Here is a 12,859-nt window from a genome sequence, read left to right as displayed (position 1 = left end):
TTTATGTGGTTCCTTTTAATTTTTCATGCACTTACATAATCGCTTTGCAACTGTATCTTAATTCCTGCTTTATCCTACATTTCAACATTGGCTTCTGCTCCACACATCACTTCTTGTATCAATTTCTTTTACTGGTAATTATGCGCAAAATAGTGAAGAGTTGCGTCAATGGATCGGATTTGACCCAGACCGGACCCATACCAAATTATATAGAGTCAAGGTTTGGTGATAAAAAAGAGGTCAGATTAGAAATTGGGTCGGACCCAAAGGGTCCGATTAGTATATGAAGCCGGGTATGGTTTGAAATTTTTGATACAAGATCTGGGTCCAATCCAAGTTCCGATTAAGACCCATGATTTTTCAATATAAAAAGGATAATTTTTTTTTATTTTACCGAGTATGGATCAAGTTTGGTTCATTTATAGGACCCAGATACGGTTTTTCTTATAGTGGATCTGATAGAATACAGGTCTAGACCCGGTACCATCACCTCAAAAATAGATCCGGAATTGGACTCGCCTGAGTCCTAAGACACCCCTGGTCTCAATCACAGTCGTTGCCGCTGCCAAACACATGACAATGTGATGCCTTGGGGCGTATTTGTTTGTGAAAGTGCCATGCTGACCCTTCCTTCCCATCATGCTTAAAACAAGCACTCGAAGTAGTGTATGGGATTGGGGTTTCAAGCTTAGCTCGGTTTCATGTATCGAGTCAATGTGGTCAGAATTGGTACCAGCCCTGAATCGATTTTCAAAAAGGATTCAGGGAATCGGCGGATTCTGATTCTGAACCGAGACGGTGAATTTTTTTAACCACACATGTCAAAAAATATTAAAAGTATTTTAAAATCATTCTTAAACATTATTTAAAAATAAGCCTGAATCAGCTTGAATTTGTATCAATTTCTGGTTGGTAAGATATGAATCAACCAATTTGGGGCGGTTTGCAATGATACTGACAAGCCCGAGCTACACGAGTTGAGCATGAGCAGCTCATTTTCAATAACAAAAAAACAATTTAAATTGAAAACAATTGAATTTAGATTCAAAACCAAAAATAATTGTTTGAGACTTTAGTCAATTATATTTGAATTCTAAAGTTATTGCTTGCAAGCCAAAACACCTCAACCATGCCGAGCCTATTTTACGAGTTGAAACGAGCTCTGCCAAACATGAGCCATGAGCAACCCATCTTCATTTCCCAGCCCTAGATCAGTCCATACCAGCTCAAGTGGAGCGCAGCATTTCTCACCTCCCACCTATTCTCGTGTGTAAAGTCATTCATACCTCCTCTCATGAGAAAGGTAGCTTCGCGGGGATGTCAAGCTGGTAAGACTTTCTAAAAACTTGTACCAGTCTCGTGAAAGGTGGTTTCCCTTCCACGCTATGTCACAAAAACACGCAGACACGAGTTCGACAGTTTGATTTTTTTTTTTCTAAAATAGGACACAAAGGCACAACATTTTTTAATCAATTAAAAATTATGTTTATATTTTATTATTCAAAATTAATGTATTTTCCACTAAAATAATATATAAAAAAACATTAAAATAATGGTTGGACATGTCATATCCGTGTCACACATCTCCGGTCGTGTCATTTAGGGGGCATGCTGCCAAAATGGCATGTCCTTGTGACGTAGTTACATGGAAACGAAACGAATGGACCCCCGGGGGGGCTCCAATGTGCACCGCTTAGCTTGCCTAGGGAAAATGGGCGATCCTTTGAATGCATATAAGTAGGGGTGTCAACGGGCCAGGTTTACCCGGACCCGACCAGTCCCAAACCCTGACATCGAATATGAACAAACCTGGTGATAAATAAGAAGACCCGAGTCCGGAAACAAGGTCCCATAATACATGGATCTGGGTATAGTTTGTGAAATTTTATACCAGACCTGGACCCGAACCGTACCAAACCCTGGTGATAAATAAAATGACCCGAGTCCAGACCTAAAGGTCCGATTAATACATGGATCCAGGTAGAGTTTGTGAAATTTTATACCAGACTCGGACCCGATCCGAGTTTCGATTAAGACCTATAATTTTGCAATGTAAAAAAGATAAAAATTAGGGTTCGTGTAGTTCTTATCGGGTCCAGGTATGGTTTCTCTTATGGTGGGTCTGATTAGACCTGAGTTCAGATCCAATACCATACCCAAAAATTAAAGTGAGATATGGTTTCACCTGGGTCCGAACACTACAAGAAAAATGCTAATTAGCGACGGAAATTTACGACGGATTTTTTCCGTCACAAAGTTGCGACGGATCAACGAGCGAAAACTATTTGTCGCTAACATTTAAAATTTTTGCAAAATTAACGACGGAAATATATCCGTCGCTAAATCTGTTGCTAATTAGCGACGGATTAGCGACAATGTTTTTTGTCGCCAAAACACTACAAAAAAATAAAAATTAGCGAGGGAATTTTTCCGTCGCTAAATAGCGACGGATTAGGGACGAAAAAAATCCCTCGCTAATTTTCGATTTGAACCCGTCTCGCCTGAGGCGCGAAATTCCCCCCCCCCCCGTTCGAAAATTTTTTTCCCTCCGTTTTTCCCTCCTCCCGTTCGATTTAAACCATCCCCACCTTCCTCTGACGATGCGCAACGACCTCTCACACCACGGAGGTCGACCTTCTCAGGCACCTCTCACACCACGCGCAGCTTTTGCAGCCGCTCTACAGCGATCCCTTCGTCCCCGTCTCATCGTCCAGCCCGATGGCACCTCTCGCACCATGCACAACTTCTACAGCCGTTCTGCAGCGATCCCTTTGTCCCCGTCTCGTCGTCCAGCCCAACGGCACCTCCATTCTCAGGCACCTCTCGGTGGACACTGCTCGGGCACCAATGGCACCTCCATCCTCCGCGTCGTCGTCCAGCCCGTCGGCACCTCCATTCTCAGGCACCTCTCGGTGGACACTGCTCGGGCACCAATGGCACCTCCATCCTCCGCGTCGTCGTCCAGCCCAACGCCTCCTGCAAGTTCTCCCCCGTGAACCCTAGCTACGCCGCCTGCCTTGACCGCTCCTCCCGGCGGTGCCCCTCTGCAGTCTCCACCGCCTGTTCCGCCTCTCCCTCACCGGATCCCGTCTCCACTACGACCCTCGCCGGATCCCGTCTCCAGCCGTGACTGGCTCGCTGCGGAAGAGCGTCCCGAAGCCAATTCTGTACAAAAAAATTTGCTTCCTAACGGAAAACGCGCCGGCAGCGAGCAATTATTTTTATTTTTTTTTAAATTTAACGACGGATTAGCGACAAATATTATTCATCGCTAATTTAAAATAGCGAAGGACTAGCGATGGATCATATCTGTCGCTAATCCGTCGCAAATTAGCAACGGAATTAGCGGCGGATAAGTTGTGGCACTACTTAGCGTCGAAAAATTCGCGATGAAAGTTATCCGTCGCTAATCCAACGCTAATCCGTCGCTAAACATTTTAGCGACGAATTTAGGTTGTCGCTAATCCACAGGTTTTTTGTAGTGGAACCAAACCCAACCTGTTGACACCCCTACATATAAATATGATGGAGTGTGGGGGTAGGGATGGCAGTGGACCGAGGCAGGTCCATTCCCTCTTTCATCCCTATACTCATTTTGATTTTAACCTTTATCTCCAGGGTATTCCACATTTCATGTCCTCCATCTCCGATCCAAATGGGACTAGGTAGGGTGAGACCCCATTTTCCTGGTCCTGCCACTTCTGCGGTTAGAAAAATGAGAGATTCGAGAAAAGCTTTTACGTTAGGGCTAAGAATATATATAAGGTATAATAGTAATTTTCTTAATAAAGATCGGGAATTAGGCGGAACAGGGTAAGAGTAAGTATATCTCTGCATCCGTATGGGTTTTGATTTTAATCTACATCCCCATTTCATAACTCCGAGCCCCTGTCCACTGCCATCCCTAGTGTGGGGGCTATTGTGCTATGCAATTGAATAATGTCTTTATGCTATTCTTGTGGAATATATACAAGTATTGTCCTGGGATGCTAAGGGCATGTTTGATGCACTGTTCTCAGCGGGATTCAGATGGAAATCCCGCTGAGAACAACAAAAGCAGACAAACGTTGGACGTGGCAGACGGCGTTCAACGCGTTTGCCGCGTCCATAATGGTTTGTAATTTTTGATCCACCTCCCCCTGTTGCAAAAAGAACAGGAACAGAAAGGACGAAAAAAAATGCATCGACGGGCGTGCCGCTCCTGTCGATGCGTCTCTCTCTCAGTATGCAAGGGTTACGCTGGTGCGATGGGTGGTGGCAGCCTGGCACCACTGCCTTCGGCCTCCTCCTCCTCATCTGCTGCTGGCCACGGTGACTCTGCCGCCCCATCGACCTTTCATATTGATTTTATTATGCATTTCTTAAGTGTTCCTATGATGCGTTGTTGACAGATGTTGACAAAAGCATAGAACTGAGAAGAAGCGGACCAATCTCCATCTCTTTCTAGATTTTATTGTTGTTTATAGAGATGGCAGTGGATCGGGGGAAAGCGAGGACCCGCCCCACCTCGCCCCGTTTGGACCGGGGGTGAAGGGTATGAAACGGGGGTGAAGGGTATGAAACGGAGATGGACGTGCACTTTTCCCCGCCCCGCCCCGCCCCGTCTCCGCCACGATCCCCACCTCATCCCTGCCCCAACCCCGCCCCGACCACTTTTCCCCGCAATATCCCTGCCCCGCCCCGCCTCATCCCCGTTTGAACCGGGGATGGAGGACATGAAACGGGGATGAAGGCGGGGATGGAGGATAAAATCCATTCCCCACCGGGCATGGAAGCGGGGGTGGAGGATAAAATCTTGAGGCGGGGAGGGGGTGGAGACCTTGTCCCCCGCCTCGCCTCGCCCCGCCCCACTGCCATCCCTAGTTGTTTATGTGAAAAGGAGGATCTCTCTCTCTAGATTTTGTTGTTATTTCTGGGAAAAGGGGAAAGGGAAGAAGAAAATAGAGTGTTTGTAGCCATGAAAGAGGAAGATGGAAGGTCTCTTTAGAATGGGTTTCTTGCCATTTCGGATTTTGCTTCTTCTGCCTGTCATTCGCGCCACCACTGATCAAGCAAACGGTAATTTCTTCTTGGCTCTTGTATTTTGTAAAATAATGAGCAGAAGAGGGAAAATCCCATTTTTGTTTTTGCATTTTTTTGGTATTTCTTGGATCAAAATCTGGTTTTTCTCTTTGGTTGCAATGGAAGAAATGGATATCCTTCCATGCATTTCCTGACTAGTGTTTTATTTGTGTTAAAGAAATGAAAAGGAGAAAATGGTTTTATTTGTTCTACTTAGTTGCAGTTTGTTCATGTCTTTTTGCCATTTGATGGTTTGCTTATCGTTGTTGTTGGGGTTGCATTTCAACAATAATAATCAGAAAGACATCACCACCATCAATGGTAGATGAAGATGGTCTCTGGGAGAAGTTATAAAAGTATAATTTTGGTTTTGGTATCTGAGTTTTTGTACCTATCAATTTATGATTAACCAAGAGAAAATTTCATGTTTGATTTTGGAAAAATTAGTTCTTTAACTATGTAGGATTCTGAAAAAGGGCATGAAAAGGTTCATTAAAATATCCCATTTCGGTTGATACCTTACTATTTATTGATCTTACCTTACTATTTATTGATCTTCATCTGGTTAGCATCGTTGTGCTTGACTATAAAACATGCAGTAATCTTTCAAATGTTAAAATTCCAAGAACTATTTACCTGCAGTGTCGCTTGTTTGATGTGCATAAACAATATTGGTTGTGGAATGTGTAAGTCTTGACTATAAAACAAGAATGCAGTTGAATTTCTTTTCATCAGACGAATGATTCTATCCATTGCAGCTTTGACCACTTTTTTTGGTTTAATCTATGGTACCAACCATCATCCCTTTTTTGTTTAGTACAAGCCCTTCAAGTTATATACAACTCACTGAACCAACCACCTTAGTTAACTGATTGGAAAGCGAGCCGAGGTGATCCATGCAGGGAATCGTGGATGGGAGTCTCCTGTGTGGGGTCGTCAGTTGTATCCATGTATGCACAATTTTCCTGTCAATGAGTCTTTTAAATGTGCTTTGATGCTTTTTCAACAGATTTTCATTGTTTTTGTAGTCGGTTACATGCGATGAAAACTAAGTAATTTGACTCATTATTCATGACTATCCAAGTTGTTTGCGCATCGTCGTCACAACGGACATTTGGAACATAGCATTAACATTGGACTTGGAACAATTGTTACAGAACGAACAGAACCAATGTTCTGTTATGTTCTTTTTATTCATTTCGTCGAACCATGGACAAGCCATCAAACATACCCTAATGTCACGTTTGCATACACCATTGTGAGAATTGGAGAACCATTTTCTCACATGGTTGCAAACATGAGAAAATGGTTTCCCATGGTTGTATGAGAGAATACATCAAAAAGAAAAAGAATTACCTCGCTCGAAAAAAAAAGAGTCAAATGGCCGAGGGACACTTTTTGCAAAGAGCTCGCAAACGTGCCCTAAGTTTTTACTGTACTTAAGTACATAACCACAAGTACACCAAAGAAAAAAAAAAAGACACCAAGGGTAAATTTCGGTAAAATGGAATTCCCGTTTATGAGATTTTCCTAAAATTCTGGGTCACAAGAACTTCGGGTACTAATAGTTTGTATTTAGTATGTAAACACAAGTACAAAGAAAAGATATAGAGGGCACATATGGGAAACAAAAAATTGGGGAGCAAAAGGAATTATGATAAAGGGTAATTTACATATAAACGCCTAACATATGGTAATTTATGTTTAATCACCTTAGTTATTTAATATTTAAAAATAAGCACATATCTTTACAAAGAAATTGTTCATATGGCCGTCCTCTTAAGCAATTTGTTGAAAAAGTAGGTGATTATCTTAAATATTTGAAACTGATATCTTCAGTGCTTATAAGTAAATTACCCTGTGATTAATAAGGTTTCCTAAAAATTTAAGCCATGAGAATTTTAGGTACTTAGGGCTCCACAGTTTTCAAGAAAAAAAATACCACCTCATTAGGTGGTAATGCTAAACATTATTGAGAATCTTAAATCTGCCCAGCTTTTCAGAATTCCATACATCTCTAACACCATTCCCACTTCTCTGTGTTTCACCCAAACAAGTTAATTTAGGCACCACTGGAACTCCCATTACTGAGACTTCTCAGCTATGATATCCAAACAAAACTCTAATTTTTTATGGTACTAATAGTTTTGTATTGGGTACATAACATTCCCAAATTTTCTGGCTTGACCAAACAGGAAGCCTCAATTTGTTGCTCCCTTGGTATTAAGGTCTCATGGCTTTAGAGGGCTCACGCTTGGTTTGTTTGACTTCAAACATGGCCATCCAAGCTTGAGCTTTGGCCTCATTCAGCTCAAGCTCCTTCTGTAAGGTATCACTCAATCAAACAACTAGCAATGAAAGTGACGCGAACAAGGACATTCAACCTTCTCTGGTTCTCTCAATTTGCAAGGCTAACTGCAATAGTTGATACACAATGGCATTTAAATGGTAATATAATTAATTTTGTATTTAAGACGCGAGCATTAGTCATTGTGATTAAATCTAGCTAGCCTGGTTTTGCCCACAGGGGTGCTGCTCATCTGGTAGTGGAGATTTGTGAAAGTCACCATTCCGAAGGAACGTTATAAGCTCAAAACCCATGGGTTAGAGTCCCTTGCCTTTGGAGCCAAGTTGGGTGTACTCCTTGAAGGGCAAGGGTGAGCTGGGGTTTTTACACCAATGAGTTTACAGGTGAGTGGGGTGGTTTTCCTTTGAGCTTGGTTTTTATGAACCTCGAACTGATGAGAACTTTTATGAGCTTTAATATAGACTATAGAGCTACAAACGGGGAACTTGCAACATGTTCTGTTTAGTGAGGAAGATCATGAGTAGGATGAATTAATGAAAAGGAATTGAAAATCTATAATGTAGGGCTCTTAAAACATAACCGGAATGTAAAAGCAAAAATACATACTGGTAGATGCCATGGATGAAATGAGCATTGGCGTAGGTGCACGGTGTTCTCTACAGCCTATCGGTGCCTATAATGAGCCCAGGCCTTCAAGTCGATGGTAAGCAAGATCCTAAACCCAAATGAGAAAAAGATGACACTTTGGTTGCACTCATCAAGCAACCATGCCTCAATTTATAATGGAAGGAGAGTGAGGGTTACATACATGGCATTCATATATGTGAACCCTTCACATGTCATATATATTAAATGTGAACTCTTCACATTTACATAACCACCTCCCCACTAACTCTCCAATAATGCCTTTATTAGTGCCTTGTGTCAAACAGGGTCACTCAAGGTTGGACCCGATCCAAAATATTCAACATTCTCCCACTTGACCTATTGATAGAGAAAGACACAAAATCAAGATTTTTTACCGTTATCTCAATATAATTTTTATGTGGATTCACATGTTATCCAGTATTATAAGAATGAATCATATGGAGATGAACACCTCTTTATAAAATGTTATATTTACATGCACTACAATATAATTCATTTTCAGTGTTTTAGCATGTTAAGATTATCTTTATGAATATGTGGGTCTCTAACTCATTTTATTGGTCATTTAATATTGTTATTTTGTTATTCTCTCTACCCAAATAAAAGATCATTTATGCATAATCAACAATACACAAAGCCATAGAGAATTAATTTAGCTTCACAAATGTGATTGCATATAACCATAGTGTATTGTCATACCTCATAAGAAATTAAACAAACGCATTCCCTTTATATGTTGGAATATAATCCTGGTGCTAGCCTTTTAGTAAGGGGATTCACAGTCATTTTCTTCGTACCGATTGTATCAATACACACTAGATGATTCTTAGTTATTTTTTAACAACAAAGTACTTTAACTCCATATATCGACACGAGGTTAAGCTCTTTTTGTTATTCGTGAAGGACACAATAACTTTATTATCATAAACGATCTTTAGTGGTCTTTCAATAGAGTCCACAATCTCAAGACCCATAATGAAATTTCTTATCTAAATGGCCTGAGATGAAGTCTCGTTTAAAGCAATAATTTTTGCCTCAATAGCTTTCAAAAATTCCTTCACTGTCTTGCAATAAGAGATGACACCTCGAATATTCTTAGTCACTCATGATTGCAAAAGCAATATGCTTAGATTATTTGAGCACTCTCACTTCTCATAGACATCTTTTTAAGCGCTCGCACTTCACATAGACAACCTTCACAACGACTATTATATTCTCTATATGAGTGAAAGATTAATCGCTTTATACGATATTCATATTGAAAAGGTAAAAGTGAGACTCTTTATTATTTACCTTTTATAAGACAAGTATAATTGGGCTATTATCGTTCCACTTTGGTGAAAACAATAATACTCATAGTTGCTTCATCTTTTCAATTCATAAGGAATTGACTTCAATTTATGAAACTAGCAGATCATGTAGCCAGCGATAATTCAGCATTGTACATTTAGGTATGAACATGCTTCATGGGCTAGTATACACATCTACTGTTAACACCTTGTGTGAATTAGAAATACAATGACCAACCTTTGGGTAGAATTATTGTTTCATAAAGTCACACACAATCATAATACTGAATCTTAACACGGTCCAAAGAATCCTCAATCAACACAACTCAGATCACTTTGGTGATTGCATTAGTCAGTTAATCAAGACCTTTTACCATAAATCATATTTGTATTATGGAGCATGACCATGCACACACGATGATGCATGTATATTTATGATGAAGTATGTATTATATCATTAAAAATATAAATTCATGCTTCAACTTATATGTATAAATAAATTTTAATGAAAAATACAACACAAATATCATAAATTTAGTCATAATTTATGCTTAAATATTATGCATAACTTAAATAATATAAAATGCATGTATAAGATATGCAAAAGTCATGTTTTCATAATAATTAAACACCTATAAAACATGAAAAAATGACAAAAACATGCTCTTATGGGTAAACCTTGAGGTCCTCATGCTGGAACCGATCAAAAAATCCTTCGAATCGGTCTGAAACTACCTCAAATTGGTCAACTAAAGGCCTAAACAGGTCCCAAAATAGTCGAATCGGTCTGAAACATGTACAAAAGCCTATAAACCCTTAAAACCAAATGCGAAAATCCATGTTACATCATAGATTAATGAAAACAAGGTTTCTATATTCAGGAACCGATGAAAAACCAATAGAAACCAGTAAAAAACGGCTTCAAACCGGTCTTGAAATGCCTCATATCGATCACATAACAGATTCAGTCCTTTATAAGTTTAAATAGTACATGGACCTTATTTCGGACCTAATCTAATTCAATCTGGATCTAGATCTGGTTTTAATGGATCCAGAGTTGCATCTCCCCATCCAAATCCAGTCTAGATCTAGACCTGTTTATATGACCAGGTCTCAGGTTCGATCCCACGATCTAGACCTGATCTAGATATAGATTTAGTCCAAACAGGCCCTGGTCAGATCCTGGAACCTGACTTGGTCCAGACCTGTTTATGACTGATGTATAATAGTTTGGGTCTGATCCGGATCATTGACTCGGTCCAGACCCATACACAAACCATAAAGGATCTAGGTTAGATCTGAATCCTCGATCGATTATGGATCAGTTAGACCCAAAACCCCAAATGGGTTTGGGTCCGGTCTCGTCCCCAGGTTCGGTTTTGGACCCGACCCACTTGATCCCTTAACGAATCTGATTTGTGGATCGAGCCTCACCCCAGATGAGATTGATACTTGATCCACCCAAAACAGGTTTGGATCATGTGTGCAACTGGGTCGGTATACCTGATCCAACCTGGATCAGGGCACCTGATAAGGCTCGATGGCCTTTCAGTTTCTTTAAAACATTGTCCCCTCCATTTCTGTTGACGACCACCAGCACCGACGAAAGCGGAAGCATGGTGGGCCCATAACTCAAAGTAGGGCTCTTAAAATATAACCGAAATATAAAATCAAGAATACATACTGATAGACATCATGGTTGAAACGAGCATTGGCGTAGGTGCACAACATTCTCCTCAGCCTATCGACGCCCACGATGAGCCCAGACCTTCAAGTCGGTGGTGAGCAGGACCCTAAACCCAAATGAAATAAAGATGACACTTTGGTTGCACTCATCAAGCAACCATGCCTCAATTTATAGTGGGAGGAGAGTGGGGGTTACATGACATTCATGTTTGTGAACCCTTCATATGCCATATTGAATGTGAACTCTTCACACTCATGTAACCCCCGGCCCCACTAACTCCTTACTAATACCTTCATTAGTGCCTTGTGTCAAACTCAGTCACTCAAGGTTAAACCGATCTGAAATGTCCAACATATAATATTTGTAACCTCCCATAGAGGTAAAGTAAGAGATTAATGGATCACCGAAAAAAGAAGTCTTATTTGTTGGGACAGCATATTTGGATTCCATCAGTTGATGAAAAAAATATTATTTTTTTATCTCATTTATGTAATGAATCACAAGCTGGTAACTTGACAAAAGAACATTGATCTTAGTTTTCTATGAAACCGAGAAAATTAATTTCATCTTTTTTCGTCTCAACGTCATTAATTATAAGAGCATCATAGATTGCATCTAAAGTTATAATTGTATTCAAGTACAATAATGCCTTGATGTTTCTATCCTCACAATAGTATATATCTCAAATAAAAATTGAAAGCACAGAGCTATTGCATTCTAATCATTTTTCATGTTCTTTAGATTTTTTTAGCTCAGAACTTATGAATGTGATCTACCATGTTTGTTTAGCGAAAAATGAGTTTTCGCTCATCTGAGTTGACATGTATGCATGTACATGCACTAAAATTTTAAGACTCAAAAAATCATATTTTTAAATTGAGATAACATGATCTAAAATTTAATCCTTAGCAACCATGTTGAGCACGCGTATGTGGTCAGATTGGGTTAATAAAGCTTAATCTATCATTTTCAGTTTAATAGTTCCACTACAAGAAAAATGTTAATTAGGGACAGAAATTTGTGACGAAAATAATCTGTCGCAAATTTATGACGAATTAGCTAGAGAAAACTAGTCGTCCCTAAAATTGGAATTAGTTGCAGAATTAGCGACAAAAAAAAATTGTCTCAAAATCCGTTGCTAATTAGCGACGGATTAGCGAAGAAAACATTTTGTCTCAAACTCTGTCGCAACCTCACGACAGATGAGCGACAAAATTTTTTTGTTGCTACTTCATCGCTAATTTACAGTGGCGTATGAGACAGAATGTTTTCGTCGCTAATCCATCACTACTTTTTGACATAAAATGACCGACTAGGGCGTAAAATTCTCTCCTCTCCCTGCTCTCTCTCTCCCCTCATCTGTCGATAGCCCCTGCGCTGCTCGCCTTCTCCGCCCCCACTCTCCGGTGACCCACCATCCGACAACTCCCTCCCCCTCTCGTGCAGCTCTCCCCCTCTCTCTGTGATTTCTCCCTGCTTGTCTGACCTATGAGCTCTGGCCTACAGCTCATTGAAGACCTCACTGACCACCTCCCTTTCTCCTCCCTCGCTCGTTCCCCCTCTGTCGCCCCTTTCCCTCAGGTGAACCCTCTCTCCCGCTCGCCGTATTCTGACCACCCAACACTGACGACCCCCACTTTGCGTCCAGCCCTCTCAGGTGATCTCTTCCCCTCTCTTCGTTGTCTTCTTCTTCATCTTCATTCTTCTCATCTCTCTTCTCCTTCTCTAATTGTTTGCGATAGAGGGGAGGGCGTCACTGCCCTCCCTCTCGCTTGCTCTTGGTCAGGCAAAGGCAAGCCCACACTCTTCGCTTTCTCCCTCTTCTCGTTTGACAGGAGAGGGGCTCGGCCTCATCTCTGTTTTCCC

This window comes from Nuphar pumila, chromosome 2 (assembly GCF_984573655.1).
Source record: "Nuphar pumila chromosome 2, dmNupPumi1.hap1.1, whole genome shotgun sequence".
NCBI classification, from domain to species: Eukaryota; Viridiplantae; Streptophyta; class Magnoliopsida; order Nymphaeales; family Nymphaeaceae; genus Nuphar; species Nuphar pumila.
The sequence above is the reverse complement of the archived record's forward strand: the minus strand, read 5'-3'. Positions refer to the sequence as shown.